The sequence below is a fragment of the Rattus norvegicus genome, chromosome 1 (assembly GCF_036323735.1).
Source record: "Rattus norvegicus strain BN/NHsdMcwi chromosome 1, GRCr8, whole genome shotgun sequence".
NCBI classification, from domain to species: domain Eukaryota; kingdom Metazoa; phylum Chordata; class Mammalia; order Rodentia; family Muridae; genus Rattus; species Rattus norvegicus.
This window is the reverse complement of record NC_086019.1, coordinates 1951351-1973123: the sequence shown is the minus strand read 5'-3', so window position 1 is coordinate 1973123 and position 21773 is coordinate 1951351.

Sequence of the window (21773 nt, the reverse complement as noted above, 5' to 3'; positions counted from 1 at the left end):
ACAGCTGCCATGATTTCATTAACATCCATGCCACAAATATTCCAAAGGCCAATCTTCTCTTGAACAGCCTTCAAAAGACCATGTGTCAACCCCAATATATATGAACACAAGAGATTTTCTCAGAATTTTTTTATTAAGACAAGAGTTGAGAAGTTATAAATGTTCCATATCATTTGGACTTTGAGTTGAATAATGGCACATTATGTCTTTCATTCCCTGGTGTAGGGAAGGGAAGTTTCAGGTCCAACATTGAGCCAGGAGTTGAGAATGTTTACAAAATCTTCTCAGATTTCCCTTGATTCTTCTCATCTGGAGAAAGTCATTATGCTAAATCCAATAATTCCTGGAATCATATGGATTCAACACCCATCCTGTCCAATATCAGTTCCTATGCAGACATTTTATGAGCTGTAATGCTGATCACTTGCCTGATAATCATTCCTTGACACTTAAAGACATTTGGTAAATATTTGTTTTTGTTTGATGTTTGTTCACACTTCATTAAGATGGTTGGGAACAATTTTATATGTTTTATTTAAAGGTATGAATGTATATAGCTGTCGTTTATGAGGGAGAATTTTATTGCTAATATTATTACATGACATTTATTTTTTATGTCTAGTTGGTATTTGTTTTGAAATGGTATTGTCTTTGTTTACATTGTAACAAGACAGATGTATGTCTGATATGTAGGTTGATGTCTATAGGCAGCAGAGGGCTGGTACCAGTTAGGTCAATGCCATGATTGTACAGTAAAAAAATAAGGTGGGAGAGAAAAAGAAGAGAAGAAAATCAAGATGGAGACAGAGAAGAGTGATCTGCATCTGGGTAGTCTTGAATTGTCAAGGTAGATGGGGTGAATTTCTGTAACTGAATTTATATTATCTAGGTAGGCAGCTTATATCCTTATCAACTGTTTGTAAATTTATTGTTTGGATGTAATTTGGATTGAGAATTTATCATATAAATCAGATTGTTGTGGTAGAGGTTGTTGCATCTTGATTTTTATGTTTAATTGGGTATTTCTTATTTACATTTCAAATGTTATTCCCTTTACTGGTTTCCTGACCACAGGCCTCTTATACTCCCCCTTGTACAAGGGTGTTACCCTCTCCACCCAACCCCCTTACCGTTTCTCCCTACACCGGGGTTCAACCTTGGCAGGACCAAAGGCTTCTCCTTTCATTGGTGCCTAGCAAGGTCATCCTTTGCTGCATATGCAGTTGTAACAATGGGTCAGTCTGGGTAGGGATTTAGTCCCTGGAAGTTCTAATGGGGTTGCAAGCCCCTTCAGCACTTTCAATCCTTTCTCTAATTTCTTCAACATGGGTCTTATTCTAAATTCAGTGGTTTTCTGCTAGCATTCACCTCTGTATTTGACTTGTTCTGGCTGTGTCTCTCAAGAGAGATCTATATCCATTTCCTGTCAGCATGCATTTCTTAGCATCATCCATCTTATCTAGTTTTGTTAGCTGTGTGTGTGTGTGTGTGTACGTATGTATATATATATATATATATATATATATATATATATATATATATATACATATATATATATGCCACATGTGGGACAGGAGCTGAATGGTTGTTCCTTCAGTCTGTACTCTAAATGTCGCCTCCCTATAGTCTCCTATGGATATTTTGTTCCCATTCACCTCTGTACTTGATTTGTTCTGGCTGTGTCCTGTGTCTCTCAGGAAAGATCTATATACAATTCCTGTCAGCATACATTTCTTATCATCATCCATCTTATCTAGTTTTGGTGGCTGCATATATATGGGCCACATGTGGGACAGGAGCGGAATGACTGTTCCTTCGGTCTGTGCTCTAAACATTGACTCCCTATCCCCTCCTATGGTTATTTTTGTTTCCATTTGTAAGGAGTGAAGCATCCCCATTTTGATCATCCTTGTTCTTGAGTTTCATGTGGTCTGTGGATTGCACTTTGAATAATCAATCTTTGGGCTAATATCTACTTAACGGTGGATGCATACTATCTGTATTTTTCTGTGATTGGGTTACCTCGGAATATTTCTAGTTCATTCCATTTGCCTATGAATTTCATGAAGACATTGTTTTTGATAGCTGAGTAGTATTCCACTGTGTAGATGCACCAAATTTTCTGTATCCATTCCTCCGTTGAAGGGCATCTGGGTCCTTTCCAGCTTCTGATTATTATAAATAAGGCTGCTATGAACATAGTGGCGAATGTGGCTTTGTTGTGTGTTGGAGTGCCTTTTGGGTATATGCCCAGGAGAGGCCTACCTGGGTACTCAGGTAGTGCAATGTCCAATCTTGTGAGGAACCTTCTGAGTGATTTCCAAAGAGGTTGTTTCAGTTTGTAATACCACCAACAATGGAGGAGTGTTCTTTCTCCATGTCTTCACCAACATCTGCTGTCATCAGGTTTTTGATCTTAGCCATTCTGACTGGTGTGAGGTGGACTCTCAGGGTTGTTCTGTTTTGCATTTCCCTGATGATTATGGATGTTGAAAATTTCTTTAGGTGCTTCTCAGCCATTTGGTATTCCTCAGCTGTGAAACTTTGTTTAGCTCTGTACCCCATTTTTAATAGGGATATTTGGCTCTCTGGAGTCTAACTTCTTGAATTCTTTTTATATTTTGGATATTAGCCCACTATTGGATGTAGGATTGATAAAGATCTTTTCCCAATCTGTTGGTTCCCATTTTGTCCTAATGACAGTGTCCTTTGCCTTACAGAAGCATTGCAGTTTCACGAGGTTGTATTTCTGGATTCTTGATCTTAGAGACTAAGACATTGGTATTATGTTCAGAAAATTTTTCCCAGTGCCCACGTATTATAGACTCTTCCCCATGTTTCCTTCTACTAGTTTGAGTGTATCTGGTTTGATGTGGAGGTCTTTGATACACTTAGACGTAAGCTTTCTACTGGTCAGTAAGAATGGAATGATTTGCATTCTTCTCCACGCTCACCTCCCGTTGAACCAGTACCATTTGTTGAAAATGCTATGTTTTTTCCATTAGATGGTTTTAGCTCCTTGGATGAAGATTAAGTGACCATAGGGGTGTGTGTGTTCATTTCTAGGTCGTCAATTCTATTCCACTGATCTGTCTCCCTGTCTCTGTATCAATACCATATAATTTTTTCACTATTGCTCTGTAATACTGCTTGAGGTCAGGGATGATGATTCCCCCCAAAATCCGTTTATTGTTGAGGATAGTTTCAGCTATCCTCGTTTTTTGTTATTTCAAATGTATCTGCAAATTGCACTTTCTATATTTATGAAAAACTGAATTTGAATTTTGGTGGGGATTTCATTGACTATGTAGATTGCTTTTGTCAAAAGGGACATTTTTGTTAAATTAATCCAGCCAATCCATGAGCATTGGATGTCTTTCCATCTTCTGAGATCTTCTTCAATTTATTTCTTCAAGACTTGAAGTTCTTATCATACAGATCTTTCACTTGCTTGGTGAGAGTCAAACCGAGGTATTTTATACTATTTGGGACTATTATGAAGGGTATTGTTTCCCTAATTTCTTTCTCAGTCTGTTTATTCTTTGAGTATAGGAAAGCTATTGATTTGTTTGAGTTAATTTTATACCCCGCCACTTTGTTGAAGTTGTATATCAGGTTTAGTAGTACTCTGATGGACCTTTCCTGGTCACTTAAATATACTATCATATCATCCGTAAATAGTAATATTTTTACTTCTTCCTTTCCAATTTGTTTCCCTTTGACCTCTTTTTGTTGTCTGATTGCTCTGACTAGGACTTCAAGAACTATATTGAATAAATAGGGAGAGAGTGCACAGCCTTGTCTAGTCCCTGATTTTAGTGGGATTGATTCAAGTTCCTCTCCACTTCGTGTGATGTTAGCTACTGGTGTGCTGTATATGGTTTTTAGTATGTATAGGTATTGGCCTTGAATACCTGATCTTTTTAGGACTTTTATCATGAAGATGTATTGAATTTTACCAAATGTTTTCTCAGCATCTAATGAAATGATCATGTTTTTTTTATCTTTGAGTTTGTTTATATTATGATATACGTTGATGGATTTCTGTATGTTGAACCATCCCCACATATCTGGGATGAAGCCTACTGGATCATGATGGATGATCATTTTGATATGTTCTTTGATTTGGTTTGCAAGAATGATTGTGAGTATTTTGCATCTATATTCATAAGGGAAATTCATCTGAAGTTCTCTTTCTTTGATGGGTCTTGAGTGGTTTAGGTATACAAGTAATTTTGACTTCATAGAAGGAATTTGGTGGTGCTACATAATTTGGACAGTATTGTTATGAGATCTTCCATGATGTTCTCATAGAATTCTGCACTGAACCCATGTAGTCCCGGGCTCTTTTTGGTTGGGAGACTATTAATAACTGCTTCTATTTCTTTAGGAGTTTTGAGGTTGTTTAGAAAGTTTATCTGTTCCTGGGTAATGGAGTTCATTGATGTTGAGGGATATTAAGAAATAATGGTGGTTGTTTCTTGTTATTTTTGTTGTAAGACGTGGAATTATTTTAGTGTCTCTCTCTTCTTTTGGTTACATTGCAATGAGATTAGTTTCTTGCTTTTTGTAGGGTGTTGTTTCCTACTTTGTGTTGAGGTTTTCCATCTGTTATCCTTTGTGGGGCTGGATTTGTAGAAATATTTTGTATAAAATTTTTTGGCATGGAATATCATTGTTCACCCTCTATGTTCATTGAGAGTTTTGCTGGATGTAGTGGCTTTGGCTGGCATTTGTGTTCTCTTATGGTCTGTATGACATCTGTCTTCTGGCTTTCATAGTCCATGGTAAGAATTCTGGTGTAATTCTGACATGTCTGCCTTTAAATGTACTTGACCTTTATCCGTTAATGCTTTTAATATTCATTCTTTGTTTTGTGCATTTGGTGTTTTGACTATTATGTGACAGGAGGAATTTATTTTCTGGTCCATTCTATTTGGAATTCTGCAGGCTTCATGTCTATTTATGGACATTTATTTCTTTTGGTTAGGGATGTTTTCTTTTATATTGTTTATATTGTTGAAGATATTTACCATCCCTTTATGTTGGGAGTCTTCACCCTCTTCTATACCTGATATATTTAGGTTTGATCTTTGATTTGTTTCCTGATTTCCTGCATGTTTAGGGCTAGGAGCTTTTTCCTATTTACGTTCTCTTTGAAGGTTGTGTCAATGTTTTCTATGATATCTCTTCTGCTCTCTTCTATCTCATGTAGTCCGTCGGTGATTCTTGCATCTATGACTCCTGATCTCTTCCTTAGATTTTCTATCTCCAGGGTTGTCTCGCTGTGTGCTCTCTTTATTGTTTCTATTTCCATTTTTAACTCCTGGATGATTTTGTTCAATTTCCTCTCCTATTTGGTTGTGGTTTGCTGTAATTCTTTAAAATACTTTTGTGTTTCCTTTTAAAAAGATTTCTACTAGTTTGCTTGTGTTGTCAAGTATTTCCTTAAGGGAGTTATTTCTGACCTTCCTAATGTCCTCCATTATGATGATAAAATGTGACCTTAAATCTGAATCTTGCAAAAGCTCCCTGCTCCCTAACCCCATGGGAGAGAGAGCTCACCACCCAGACAGGTGGCCACTCCTGAGACTGCAGGACAGGAGAGACTTCCAGTACAGCCCACCACTGCCCACATCCCTGGCCCAAGAGAAAACTGTATAGGTGCTCTGAGAACAGGAAGATAGGGCACTCAACGCTACAGTCCAGACACCACCTGGATCTGAAGGGACCCAGTCACACAGCTCTCTGCACTCAAATCCCATGGGAGGGAGACCCAGACCTTCAGACCTTCAGAGTGGCAGACATGCCTGGGAAGCCAGAGGAGATGACTCTCTGTCCACGTTTCTGACTCTAGAGGAAAATGCCTAGCACCATCTGAGCCACATGTTCACAGCATCCTGAGCGAAGTCAGGGCAGACAGTTCTGGTTGCTGCCCTCACACATAGCTGAAACCCAGCTCTGAGAAGCGACTCTAGACCTGAGACCAGAGGTAAGACCAACTTTTCTTCTCCAAGTGACCTGCCTGTTAGACTCAGGACACACACCCACAGGAACAGCTGAAGACCAGTAGACAGGAATGACAGGCCCAAAACATACAGGAAATCCAAGACACAATGAGAAGATCAAACCTAAGGATAATATGTATAGAAGACAGTGAAGACTCCAAACTCAAAGGACCAGCAAATATCTTCAACAAAATCATAGAAGAAAACTTCCCTATCCTAAAGAAAGAGATGCCCATAAACCTAAAAGAAACCTACAGAACTCCAAATAGATTGGACCAGAAAAGAAACTCCTCGCATCAATAATAGTCAAAACACAAAATGCACGAAACAAAGAAATAATATTAAAAGCAATAAGGGACAAGGTCAAGTAACATATAAAGGCAGACCTATCAGAATTATACCAGACTTCTTCCAGATACTATGGAAGCCAGAAGATCTTGGACAGATGCCATACAGACCCTAAGAGAACACAAATGCCAGCCCAGGTTACTGTGTCCAGCAAACTCTCAATTCACATAGATGGAGAAACCAAGATATTCTATGACAAACCCCAATTTACACAATATCTTTCTACAAATCCAGCCCTACAAAAGATAATAAATTGTAAAACCGAACACAAGGAGGCAAGCTACACCCTAGACAAAGCAAGAAACTAAACGTTTTGCTACAAAACAAAGAGAAGACAAGCAGAAACATAACCTCACATCCAAATAAACAGGAAGCAACAATCACTGCTCCTTAATATCTTTCAACATCAACGGACTCAATCCCCCAATACAAAGACACAGATTAACAAACTGGATACTCAATAAAGACCTAGCATTTTGCTGCCTACAGGAAACAAACCTCAGAGACAAAGACAGACAATACCTCAGAGTAAAAGACTAGAAAACAACTTTCCAAGCAAATGATCTGAAGAAGCAAACTGGAATGCCATTCTAATATTGAATAAAATTGATTTTCAACCAAAAGTCATCAAAAAGCTAAGGAAGAACACTTCATATTCATCAAAAGAAAAATCCATCAAGATGAACTCTCAATCCTAAATACCTATTCTCCAAATGCAAGGGCACCTGCATACATAAAAGAAACCTTACTAAAGCTCAAAGCACACATTGCACTTCACACAATAATAGTAGGAGATTTCAATACCCCACTCTTCAATGGACAGATCAGGGAAACAGAAATTAAGCCGAAACATAGACAGACTAAGAGAAGTCATGAACCAAATGGATTTAACACATATTTACAGAACATACTATCCTAAAACAAAATGATATACCTTCTTCTCACCACCTCATGTTACTTTCTCCAAAATTAACCATAGAACACCTCATACCAATACTATCAAAACTACTCCACAAAATTGAAACAGATGGAGCACTACCGAGTTCCTTCTATGAAGCCAAAATTACTCTTATGCCTAAACCACACAAAGACCCAACAAAGAAAGAGAACTTCAGAAGTATTACAGAGAAATAGTGATAAAACCTGTATAGTACTGGTACAGAGATGGGCAGAGAGACCAGTGGAATAGAAATGAAGACCCAGGCAGGAAGCCACACACCGAGGGTCACTTGATTTTTGACAAAGGAGCCAAAACCACCCAATGGAAAAAAGATAGCCTTTTCAGCAAATGGTGCTGGTTCAACTGGAGGTCAACACATAGAAGAATGCAGATTGATCCATGCTTATCACCCTATACAAAGCTTAAGTCCAAGTGGATCAAGGACCATCACATCAAACCAGATACACTCAAACTAATAGAAGAAAAAGTGGGGAAGATTCTCGAACACATGGGCACTGGAGACAATTTCCTGAACAAAACCTCAGTGGCTTATGTTCTAAGGTCAATAATCGACAAATGGGATCTCATAAAATTGCAAAGCTTCTGTAAGGCAAAGGACACTGTGGTTAGGACAAAACGGCAACCAACAGATTGGTTTTCTTTACTGATCCTACAACTGATAAAGGCCTTATATCCAAAATATAAATAGAACTTAGGAAGTGAGACTACAGGGAGACAAATAATTGTATTAAAAATGGGATTCAGAACTAAACAAAAAATTCATAGGTGAGGAATGCCGAATGGCTGAGAAACACCTAAAGAAATGTACAACACCTTTAATAGTAAAGGAAATGCAACTCAAAACAACACTGAGATTCCACCTCACACTAGTAAGAATGGCTAAGATCAAAAACTCAGGTGACAACAGATGCTTGAGAGGATGTGGAGAAAGAGGAACACTGCTCCATTTTTGGTGGGATTGCAGACTGGTACAACCATTCTGGAAATCAGTCTGGAGGTTCCTCAGAAAACTGGACACTGAACTACCTGAGGACCTAACTTTACCTCTTTCGGGAATATACCCAAAAGATGCCCCAACATATAACAAAGACACATGCTCTTCTATGATCATAACAGCCTTGTTTTTAAGATCCAGAAGCTGGAAAGAACCCAAATGCCCTTCAACAGAGGGATGGATACAGAAAATGTGGTACATCTACACAATCGAGTATTAGTCAGCCATCAAAACCAATGACTTTATGAAATTCATAGGCAAATGAATGGAACTGGAAAATATCATCCTGAGTGAGGTAACCCAATCACAGAAAAACACACATGGTATGCACTCATTGATAAGTGGATATTAGCCCAAATGCTCAAATTACCCTAGATGCACAGAACACATAAAACTCAAGATGGATGCCCAAAATGCGAATGCTTCACTCCTTCTTTAAAAGGGGAACAAGAATACCCTTGGAGAGTTTAGGGAGGCAAAGTTTAGAACAGAGGCAGAAGGAACACCCATTCAGAGCCTGCCCCACATGTGGCCCATACATATACAGCCACCAAACTAGATAAGATGGATGAAGCAAAGAAGTGCAGGCCGACAGGAACCGGATATAGATCTCTCCTGAGAGACACAGCCAGAATGTGGCAAATACATAGGTGAATGCCAGCAGCAAACCACTGAACTGCGAACGGGACCCCCATTGAATGAATCAGAAAAAGAGCTCAAAGAGCTTGAAGGGTCTTTTTTTTTTTCTTTCTTTTTTCTTTTTCTTTTTTTTTTTTTTTCCGGAGCTGGGGACCGAACCCAGGGCCTTGCGCGCTCGCTAGGCAAGTGCTCTACCGCTGAGCTAAATCCCCAACCCCCTTGAAGGGTCTTGATACCCCATATGAACAACAGTACCAATCAACCAGAGCTTCCAGGGACTAAGCCACTACCCAAAAATAATACATGGGCTGACCCCGGGCTCCAACTACTTAGGTAGCAATGAATAACCTAGTAAGAGCAACAGTGGAAGGGAAAACCCTTGGTTCTGCCAAGAGTGAACTTCCAGTGAACGTGATTGTTGGGGGAAGGGCAGTACTGGGGTGAGGATGGGGAGGGGAACACCCAAATAGAACGGGAGGGGGAGGCTTAGGAGATGTTGTCCTGGAAACCGGGAAAGGAAATAGCAATTGTAAATAAGAAATACTTAATATAGATGGAGGAAAGAAAATCTAAATCTTTGTTTTCCAGTGTGTTTGGATATCCAGTGTTTGCTTTGGTGGGAGAACTGTGCTCTAATGATGTCAAGTAGTCTTGCTTTCTGTTGCTTGTGTTCCTGAACTTTCCTCACCATCAGGTTATCTCTTGTGGTAGTTTGTCTTGCTGTTTCTTTAGGTGGCTTGACCCTCTCGTGGTCCTGTGCATCAGCACTCCTCTAGACCTATTTCCTTGTTTTCTTTCAGCAGGTTCTGAGAACTGAATATTCTGCTCTCAGGTATGTAGTTGCTCCTGTTGCCCGGTTTGAGCTCTTGGCGTGGGCAGCAAGCAGAAGGGTCCTGCCTGTGACTGCTCCTAGGTCCCTGTGTGCAGGGAGCCAAGATGTCACCAGGCGTTTTCCTCGTGCATCAGGAATGTAAGCAGAGAATAGACTCCTCTGTTTTCTCAGGAGGGTCTGCAATTTTAAGGGTCCAGTTCTCCCCATCATGTGATTTGGGTTCAGGGAAGTGTTTGACCAGTTCAGTTCCGTTCTGAATGCAAACCTGGAATGCGTGTTCCTGCAGCTGACTGCTCCTATATTCCTGTGTCCAGAGTCATTATGCAGTTTGTTCTTGGGCCAGGGATGTGGCAAATATGGGCAGAAGTGGCAGTCTGTTCTGTGGTCTCAGGATTGTCCAAATTTCTGGGTGTTTAGCTCACGCTCACGCAGGATTTGGGAGCAGTGAGCTGTGGGATGGGCACGTCTTGATTTTTAATTTTTGTTGGGAATTTATACCATAAATCTTAGGGTGCAAATGTTGGGAATGTAAACATAAGTGTGATAAAAACTAGAAGAGGGTAATTGCCAATTGAAACAGTGGGTAGATGATGGGAATAAGCAGAGTCCACAATTAATGAGCTAAAAGATAGACTTTTTTAAAATGAAAATGACATGGTAGTGATCAGCCTAAGTCAGAGTGTACTTAGGGTAGCATGGAGCAGCTGAGATAATTTAGTGCTAGTTCCAATGTGTAACAGTAAATTTTTCAAACCTAGGAAGATAGGTAAGACCCTTATGGGGAATACCCACACAATTTGGGACACACACAGAGCTCAGGACATGTGGGATCTACCCTGCTCTTTCTCAGCCCCATTGTCCTACTAATCTGCACCTCCACCTGAAGCTATGACACACCATTGTGCATGCCCTGGGTTTCAAAGCCAATGTGGATCCCAGAATGTCTGCTTTAACAAGGGACATAGGAACATTGTGATAGTGGAGGCCAGACCTAGCCAGAGACAGCAATGCTTGACTCCTAGGAAGCCTGCTCAACCAAAAGTCAAACAACTTGACCTGTCTCCAAGGGGCCCTAGTACAGTATGAGAGAAATAGGCTAGTTAAAACCAGATGTGAACAGATGGTGAAGGACAAGTTCAAGAACCTAGGTTGCAGAAGCCAATATAAATTGGCATTACCAGAACCCAGATTCGCTATTACGGATTTCCAAAAACACCTTAAGAGAACAATTCTGACCTAAAATAGCATTTCATGAAAATGACAGGGTCCTTTAAGAAAACCACAGTCAAACAAGTAGAAGCTCTTAGAGAAGAAATAAATGAAACACATACAGCAATATAGGAAAATGAAATTTAAAAGGAGATAGAATGGAATAAAACCCACCGAGACCTAAAAATGGAATCAGAAACAATAAGAGGTCACAAAACTTTTCTGCACCTTCATCAGATTCCAGACACATACAGGTAAGCTTCCCTTGACCAGCCCATCCCCCCTGTTCTCTGAGCTCTTTGGATCAAACCAAGTTGCACTTAGCAGCTTGCTAGCCCAGGAAGATGGCCACTCTCCTGCCAACTTTCCATCCATTTTCATCTGATCTAAGGCCCCAGAAACATACAGAACTAGAAATATGGAAATAGAGAGCCCACAGATAACTATTAGATGCCTCCCACACCTGGAATAATAAAGTGCACTTCACACTCAATACCCACTATAATAAGAACATCCATAGACCAAAACTATTCAGATGGCTAGAGACCCTTGAAAGAACAAAATCAACTGAAAGCAAGGACACATGATACCTCCAAAGATACTTACTGCAATACAGCAAGCCTTAGATATCTTAAAATATAGAGAAAATGCATATTCAAATCTTGTAAAGATGATAGAGGCCTTTAAATAGGAAATGAATAAATATCTTCAAGAAATATAGTAAATTACAACCAAAGAAAAAGAGGTCTTTCAAGAGGAAACAAATCTCTGAAAGACATACAGCTAAAAGAAAAAACCCAACCAAACAAAACAAGAACAAAAGCACAGTTAAACATGTCAAGAAAGTGAGTAAAACTTTGGTACCTGAAAGTGGAAATCCTTTAGATTGAAAACCTTAAAGAATAGAATAGGAAAAATAGAAGCAGTCATAGACAACAGAATATAGTAAATCGAAAAGAGCACCTCATGCATAGATGTTACAATAGAAGAAATTGATAGTCTGGTTAAAGAAAATGGTGAATCTAAAAAATTCATGACCCAAACCATAAATGAGATATATGATACCAGGAAATGACATAATCCAAGAATAACAGAAATAGAAGATGGTGAAACAGTTCTAAGTTCTGTTGAGATAATATTCTCAACAAAATCATAAAAGAAGATTCTCCCAACCTAAAGAAAGGGAAGGGTATAAAAGTAAAAGAGATCATAAAATAGCAATTACACTGGATCAGAAAAGAAAAATTAAAGGGCCCATAATAATGAAAATTAAAAAAAATAAAAATACAAAATCTACAGAACAAAGAGAAAATATTTAAAGCAGAAAGGGGAAATGGACATCCAACTTGTGATTCTGATAGGCAGATTAATCAGAATTTCACCTATCTTCATGACAAATACTCTAAAAGGTAAAAGATGCTGGTCAGACATCTTGCAACTACAAAAACAAACATGTTCCAACCTAGATTTCTATACTCAACAAAATGCTCTACCAATAATATACTGGAGAAAAACAAGATAAATCAAGTGAAATCCAAATTCAAACAGTATCTATTCACACATACAGCTCTCCAGAATATACTAGAATACTATTCCAACCAAAGAAGTATAAATACTTCCACAGAGAGGCAAAAATAAGTCATTCTATACAAGATAAAAAGAAAAAAGGAAAAGGAATGAACAACAACAAAAACAACAACAACAACAACAACAAAAGAAAGCACATGCATGAACAAACACTGCCCCTCTGTTCCACCACCACCACTACTACTACCACCACCATCACAACCAACATAAAAATAACAGGAAATAATAATATCTGGTCATTAACGGCTTTCAATATCAAGAAATATATTTCCAAAATTAAAAAAGTAGAGGGTAACAGAATGGATACTATAAAAGGTCACATCATTCTGATGCATACACAAATCATACCTTAATAAACATAGGCAATTTTTCAAAGTAAAGGGCTGGAAAAAGGTTTCCAAGCAAACAAACCCAAGAAACAAGCTGGAGTAGTCATCTATTATTTAATAAAAGAAAGTTAAACCAAAAGTAATAAATCCCATTGTAAAGGAAGGATACTTAATACTTCTCAATGTAAAAATATAACAAATTTATACCTCAATACTGAACATTTATGTCCCCAAAGAAGGGCACCATATTTCTAAAGGAAACATTGCTAAAGCTTAAATACCAGATTGAACCCAAAACATTTATAGTGGGAGACTTAAACACCCTACTCTTCCAAATTAAATGGCTATCCAGACATAATCTATACAGAGCAATAATGAAACTAACAAACATTATGAATCAAATGTACCTAACAGACTTCTTTTTTTCCAGAGCTGAGGACTGAACCTAGGACTTTGAGCTTGCTAGGCAAATGCTCTACCACTGAGTTAAATCCTCAACTCCTAACAGACTACTATACACCATTTTACCCAAATACAAATGAATATAGACTGCTTTCAGTTCCCTATGTTTCCTTCACCAACATTGGTCATATAGTCATTCACAAAAAGTATAATCAGATTGAAGAAAATTTAAATAATTCCTTTTATTATATTAGACCACCATGGATTGATGCTGGATTTCAAAAGTAGCAGAAACATCAGAAAGCCTACACACTTGTCGAAATTGAGCAGTTCTCTATTCAATGATCAATGGGTCAGTGAAGAAATTTTTTTTTACATTCATTTTTTTTTATTAACTTGAGTATTTCTTATATACATTTCGAGTGTTATACCCTTTCCCGGTTTCCGGGCAAACATCCGCCTCCCCCCTCCCCTACTTTATGTGTGTTCCCCTCCCCATCCTCCCCCCATTGCCGCCCTCCCCCCAACAATCTAATTCACTGGGGGTTCAGACTTAGCAGGACTCAGGGCTTCCCCTTCCACTGGTGATCTTACTAGTATATTCATTACTACCTATGAGGTCAGAGTCCAGGGTCAGTCTATGTATAGTCTTTAGGTAGTGGCTTAGTCCCTGGAAGCTCTGGTTGCTTGGCATTGTTGTACATATGGGGTCTCGAGCCCCTTCAAGTTCTTCCAGTTCTTTCTCTGATTCCTTCAACGGGGGTCCTATTCTCAGTTAAGTGGTTTGCTGCTGGCATTCGCCTCTGTGTTTGCTGTATTCTGGCTGTGTCTCTCAGGAGCGATCTACATCCAGCTCCTGTCATCAGGCACTTCTTTGCTTCATCCATCTTGTCTAATTGGATGGCTGTATATGTATGGGCCACATGTGGGACAGGCTCTGAATGGGTATTCCTTCTGCCTCTGTTTTAATCTTTGCCTCTCTATTCCCTGCCAAGGGTATTCTTGTTCCTCTTTTAAAGAAGGAGTGAAGCATTCACATTTTGATTATCCGTCTTCAGTTTCATTTGTTGTAGGCATCTAGGGTAATTCAAGCATTTGGGCTAATAGCCACTTATCAATGAGTGCATACCATGTATGTTTTTCTGTGATTGGGTTAGCTCACTCAGGATGATATTTTCCAGTTCCAATTATTTGCCTACGAATTTCATAAAGTCACTGTTTTTGATAGCTGAGTAATATTCCATTGTGGGTTCTTTCCAGCTTCTGGCTATTATAAATAAGGCTGCGATGAACATAGTGGAGCATGTGTCTTTTATATATGTTGGGTCATCTTTTGGGTATATGCCCAAGAGAGGTATAACTGGATCCTCAGGCAGTTCAATGTCCAATTTTCTGAGGAACCTCCAGACTGATTTCCAGAATGGTTGTACCAGTCTGCAATCCCACCAACAATGCAGGAGTGTTCCTCTTTCTCCGCATCCTTGCCAGCATGTGCTGTCACCTGAGTTTTTGATCTTAGCCATTCTCACTGGTGTGAGGTGAAATCTCAGGGTTGTTTAGATTTCCCTTATGAATAAGATGTTGAACATTTCTTTAGGTGTTTCTCAGCCATTCGGCATTCCTCAGCTGCGAATTTTTGTTTAGCTCTGAACCCCCTTTTTTAATAGGGTTATTTGTCTCCCTGCGGTCTAACTTCTTGAGTTCTTTGTATATTTTGGATATAAGGCCTCTATCTGTAATAGGATTGGTAAAGATCTTTTCCCAATCTGTTGGTTGCCGTTTTGTCCTAATCACAGTGTCCTTTGCCTTACAGAAGCCTTGCAGTTTTATGAGATCCCATTTGTCGATTCTTGATCTTAGAGCGTAAGCCATCGGTGTTTTCTTCAGGAAATTTTTCCAGTTCCCATGTGTTCGAGATACTGCCCTAATTTTTCTTCTATTAGTTTAAGTGTATCTGGTTTGATGTGGAGGTCCTTGATCCACTTGGACTTAAGCTTTCTACAGGGTGATAAGCATGGATCGATCTGCATTCTTCTACATGTTGACCTCCAGTTGAACCAGCACCATTTGCTGAAAAGGCTATCTTTTTTCCATTGGATGGTTTTGGCTCCTTTGTCAAAAATCAAGTGCCCATAGGTGTTTGGGTTCATTTCTGGGTCTTCAAATCTGTTCCATTGGTCTATCTATCTGTCTCTGTACCAATACCATGCAGTTTTTATCACTATTGCTCTGTAATACTGCTTGAGTTCAGGGATAGTGATTTCCCCTGCGGTCCTCTTATTGTTGAGGATAGTTTTAGCTATTATGGGATTTTGTTATTCCAGATGAATTTGCAAATTGTTCTGTCTAACTCTTTGAAGAATTGGATTGGTATTTTGATGGGGATTGCATTGAATCTGTAGATTGCTGTTGGTAAAATGGCCATTTTTACTATGTTAATTCTGCCAATCCATGAGCATGGGAGATCTTTCCATCTTCTGAGGTCTTCTTCAATTTCGTTCTTCAGGGTCTTGAAGTTCTTATTGTACAAATCTTTTACTTGCTTGCTTAAAGTCACACCGAGGTTCTTTATATTATTTGAGTCTATTATGAAGGTTGTCTTTTGCCTAATTTCTTTCTCGGCTTGTTTCTCTTTTGTGTAGAGGAAGGCTACTGATTTATTTGAGTTAATTTTATACCCACCCACTTTTTTAAAGTTGTTTATCAGCTTTAGTAGTTCTCTGGTGGTACTTTTGGGATCACTTAAATATACTATCATGTCATCTGGAAATAGTGATATTTTGACTTCTTCTTTTCCAGTCTGTATCCCCTTGACCTCCTTTTGTTGTCTGATTGCTCTGGCTAGAACTTCAAGAACTATATTGAATAAGTGGGGAGAGAGTGGGCAGCCTTGTCTAGTCCCTGATTTTAGTGGGATTGCTTCAAGTTTCTCTCCATTTAGTTTAATGTTAGCAACTGGTTTGCTGTATATGGCTTTTACTATGTTTAGGTATGGGCCTTGAATTCCTATTCTTTCCAGGACTTTTATCATGAAGGGGTGTTGAATTTTGTCAAATGCTTTCTCAGCATCTAATGAAATGATCATGTGGATTTGTTCTTTCAGTTTGTTTATATAATGGATCACGTTGATGGTTTTCCATATATTAAACCATCCCTGCATGCCTGGGATGAAGCCTACTTGATCATGGTGGATGATTGTTTTGATGTGCTCTTGCATTCGGTTTGCCAGAATTTTATTGAATATTTTTGCGTCGATATTCATAAGGGAAATTGGTCTGAAGTTCTCTTTCTTGTTTGGTCTTTGTGTGGTTTAGGTATAAGAGTAATTGTGATTTCATAGAAGGAATTAAGTAGTGCTCCATCTGTTTCAATTTTGTGGAATAGTTTGGATAATATTGGTATGAGGTCTTCTATGAAGGTCTGATAGAATTTTGCACTAAACCTGTCTGGACCTGAGCTCTATTTCGTTTGGAGACCTTTAATGACTGCTTCTATTTCCTTAGGAGTTATGGGGTTGTTTAAATGATTTATCTGATCCTGATTAAATTCGGTACCTGGTATCTCTCTAGGAAATTGTCCATTTTCAAGATTTTCAAGTTTTGTTGAATATAGGCTTTATAGTAAAATCTGATGATTTTTTGAATTTCCTCTGAATCTGTAGTTATGTCTCCCTTTTCATTTCTGATTTTGTTAATTTGGACACACTCTCTGTGTCCTCGCATTAGTCTGACTAAGGGTTTATCTATCTTGTTGATTTTCTCAAAGAACCAACTTTCGGTTCTGTTAATTCTTTCTATGGTCCTTTTTGTTTCTACTTCGTTGATTTCAGCTCTGAATTTGATTATTTCTTCACTCTCTTCTATACCTATTAAACTTAGGTTTGATCTTCTCATTGAGTCCTGGATTTCCTGTATGTTTTGGACCAGTAGCTTTTTCTGTTTTACATTATCTTTGACAGTTGTGTCAATGATTTCTATGGAATTTTCTGCTCCTGAGATTCTCTCTTCTATCTCTTGTATCCTGTTGGTGAAGCTCGTATCTACAGCTCCTTGTCTCTTCTTTTGGTTTTCTATATCCAGGGTTCTTTCCATGTGTTCTTTCTTGAGTGCTTCTATTTCCATTTTTAATTCCTTCAATTGTTTGATTGTGTTTTCCTGGAATTCTTTCAGGGATTTTTGCGATTCCTCTCTGTAGGCTTCTACTTGTTTATTAATGTTTTCCTGTGTTTCTCTAAGGGAGTTCTTCACGTCTTTCTTGAAGTTCTGCAGCATCATGATCAAGTATGATTTTGAAACTAGATCTTGCTTTTCTGGTGTGTTTGGATATTCCGTGTTTGCTTTGGTGGGAGATGATGCCATGTAGTCTTGGTGTCTGTTGCTTGGGTTCCTGCGCTTGCCTCTCGCCATCAGATTATCTCTAGTGTTACTTTGTTCTATTATTTCTGACAGTGGCTAGACTGTCAGGAGTGCTGTAGACCCGTTTTCCTATTTTCTTTCAGACAGTTATGGGACAGAGTTTTCTGCTTTTGGGCATGTAGTTTTTCCTATCCACAGGTCTTCAGCTGTTCCTGTGGGCCTGTGTCTGGAGTTCACCAGGCAGGTACTTGCAGCAGAAAAGTTGGTCTTACTTGTGGTCCCAAGGCTCAAGTTTGCTCGTGGGGTGCTGCCTACGAGCTCTCCGCGACCGCAGCAACCAGGAAGATTGCGCTGCCCTTCCCGGGAACTTCTGTGCACCAGGGTTCCACATGGCATTTGGTGTTTCCCTCTGGCGTCAGCGATGTGTGCAAAGTGTAGCCTCTTCTGGTTTCCCAGGCGTGTCTGCCTCTCTGAAGGTTTAGCTCTCCCTCCCACGGGATTTGGGTGCAGAGAACTGTTTATCTGGTAGGTCTCTTCAGGTTCTGGTGGTGTCTCAGATGCAGCGGTCCTGCTGCTCCTGGGCCCTCCTCTACGGGAACCCAGAGGACGTATACAATTTCCTCTTGGGCCAGGGATGTGGGCAGTGGTGGGCAGTGTTGGTGGTCTCTTCCGCTCTGTAGCCTCAGGAGTGCCCACCTGAACAGGTGAGGTCTCTCTCCCATGGGGTTTGGGGCCAGAGAGCTGCTGCGGGCCGGGATCCGAGGGTTTGGGACTCCCGGTAAACCCCGGAAGTGCCCGGTCCTAGAGGAATTTTGCCTCTGTGTGTCCTGAGTTCACCAGGCAGGGTGCTTGCAGCAGAAAAGTTGGTCTTACCTGTGGTCCTGAGGCTCAAGTTTGCTCGTGGGGTGCTGCCTACGAGCTCTCCGTGGCGGCAGCAACCAGGAAGATCTGCGCCGCCCTTTCCGTCAGTGAAGAAATTAAGAAAGAAATTAAAGACTTTCTAGAATTCAATGAAAATGAAGGCACATCATATGCAAATTTGTGGGACACAAGGAAAGTAGTGTTCAAAGGAAAGTTCATAGCACTAAGTGAATCTGTTAGGAAAGTAAAGGGTTCTTATATCTATAATTTAAAAGTAAATGGAGTTGGGGGAGAGAACTGGACTCTCAGATATGAGGACAATCCTGAGAGCTCAGAGGATCCCACACCTTCTGCTCATATTCTTAGTCCAAGAGGAACCTGTCTGGAGACCTCTGGACAAAAGGAAAGAGGTGGAGGCTGGGACAGGACACTTCTGGTATCTGCCTGCTCACAGAAATGAAAGCAAGTCAGCAGGAGTGCTGACACAGCTGAGAGCAGAGATCCTGCTAGAAGAAAGCTGGTCTCCAGGAATGCTGACACAGAGGCTTACAGGAGTCTCAAACCACTTCCAGAGACAGCAAGACCAACTAACACCAGATATAAGCAGAGGGTGAGAGGCAAGTGAAGGAAACTAAGCAACAGAAGCCAACACGACCTGGCATCATCAGAGCCCAATTCGCCCTCCAACAATATACTGGATATTCCAACATACTAGAAAAGCAATATATTTGTTTAAAATCACTTCTCATAATTATGATAGAGGTCTTTAAGGAGGACATAAATAACTCCCTTAAAGAAATACAGGACAACATAAGTAAACAAAGAGAAGCCATTAAAGAGGAAACATATATAAACATCCTCTAAAAATTACAAGAAAATGCAAACAAATTGGTGAAGGAATTGAACAAAAACATCCAGGATATAAAAATGGAAATAGAAACAATAAAGAAATCACAAAGGGAGACAACCATGGAGATAGAAAATGTAGGAAAGAGATCAGGAGACATAGACACAAGCATCGCCAAGAGAATAAGAGAGAATATCAGGGGTAGAAGATACCATAGAAAACATAGAAACAAGCACACAAGAAAAGGTAAAACTCAAAAAACTCCTAACCCAAAAGATCCAAGAAGTTCAAGAAAATTGAAATAACACCCTGTATTTTATTAAACCACGATGGATTGAAACTGGATTTCAAAAACAGCAGGTACATCAGAATGTCTACAGGCTTGTGGAAATTGAGTAAATCTCTATTTAATGATGGTTAGGTTAGGGAAGAAATTAAGAAAGAAATTAAAGCCTTTCGAGAATTCAATGAAAATGAAGACCCAACATACACAAGTTTATGGGACACATTGAAAGTAGTGATAAAGGAAAGTTTATAGCTGTAAGTGAATCTATTAGATATTAAAAAGTTTTCACACTTGCAATGTAAAAGTAAGTGGTGGACAGGGCACTTCTGGTTTTTGGCTGTGCCTAGTGCTAAACCGATCCCACAGCTCCCTGCAATCAAATCCCATGGGGTAGAGAGCTGGATCTTCAGAAGTGAGGACAACTGTGAGAGCTCAGGTGAGACCATCTCTTTTGCTCACAATCCTTTCTCAAAAGGAACCTGCCTATTGGCCTGTGCAAAAAGGAATATAGAAGCAGTCAGTGGCATGAACCTTCAGGTTTCTGCCTGTGCCAAGAACTGAAAGTCACTCACCAGGAGCTTTTACATACCTTAGAGCAGAGTTAAGACCAACTCTTCTACTCCAAGAAACTCTTCTGGAGGTTTCAGGTCAGAGAAACCCAGGAGCAACTCTGTGTTCCCAGATCTAGCTTAAAGAAAACAGGTCTATAAGAGTGCTGTCACACAGGCCTACAGGAGGGTCACACAACTGTCAGAGCCAGCGAAACAAGCTAACACCAGAGACAACCTGAGGCAAGATGGAAGCACAGGAAACTAAAAAACAGAAACCAAGACTACTTGCCATCATCAGAGACCAGTTCTCATACCAAAGAAAATACTGGATATCCAAACACACAGGAAAAGCAAAATTTGGGTTTAAATTCACATGTCATGTTGTAGACAGAAGACTTTAAGAAGGACATAAATAATTCCCTTAAAGAAATACAGGACAATACAGGTAAACAAGTTGAAGCCCTTAAAGAGGAAACACAAAAGTAACTTAAAGAATTAGAGGAAAACATATCCAGTCAGGTGAAGCAATTGAATGAAACCATCCAGGATTTAAAAATGGAAATAGAAACAATAAAGAAAGCACAAAGGGAGACAACCCTGGAGATAGAAAACATAGGAAAGAGATTAGGAGTCATAGATGTAAGCATTACCAACCTAATATTACAGATAGAATAAAGAATCTCTGGGGGAAAAGATACCATAAATATTGACACAACTGTCAAAGATAAAGTAAAATGCAGAAAGCTCCTAATGTAAAACATCCAGGAAATTCAGGACAAAATAAAGAGATCTAACCTAAGGATAATAGGAACAGAAGAGAGTGAAGTATCCCAACTTAAAGGCCCAGTAAGTATCTTCAACAATATAGCAGAAAACTTCCCTAGCCTAAAGAAAGTGATGCATACAAGAAGCCTACAGTACTCAAGTCAATTGGACACGAAAAGAAATTTTTCCTGTCACATAACAGTCAAAGCACCAAAGGCACAGAACAAAGAAAGTATATTAAAGTTAGAAAGGGAAAAAAGCCACGTATCATGTAAAGACAGACCTATCAGAATTACACCCCACTTCTCTCATGAGACTACGAAAGCAAGAAGACCCAGGGCACATGGCATAAAGACCCCAAGAGAAAGAAAACACCAGCCCAGGCTATTATATCCAGCAAAACTCTCAATTAACATAGATGGGGTAACTAAGATATTCCATGACAAAACCAAATTTATACAATATATTTTTCCAAATCCAGCCCTACAAAGGATAATAGATGAAAACTCCAATGAAAGGAGAGAAACTACACCCTAGAAAAAGCAAGAAATTAATCTCCTTGTTAAAAAAAAACAAAAGAAGAGAGACATACAAACATATTCCACCTGTAAAAACAAAAATAAAAGGAAGCAACAATCACTATTCCGTAATATCTCAACAATAATGGACTCAATTCCCCAATAAAAAGACACAGACTACTAGTCTCTATACATAAAGAGGGCCCAGCATTTTTCTGCTGACAAGAAACATATCTCAGGGAAACACATAAATACTACCTAAGAGTAAAAGGCTGGAAAAT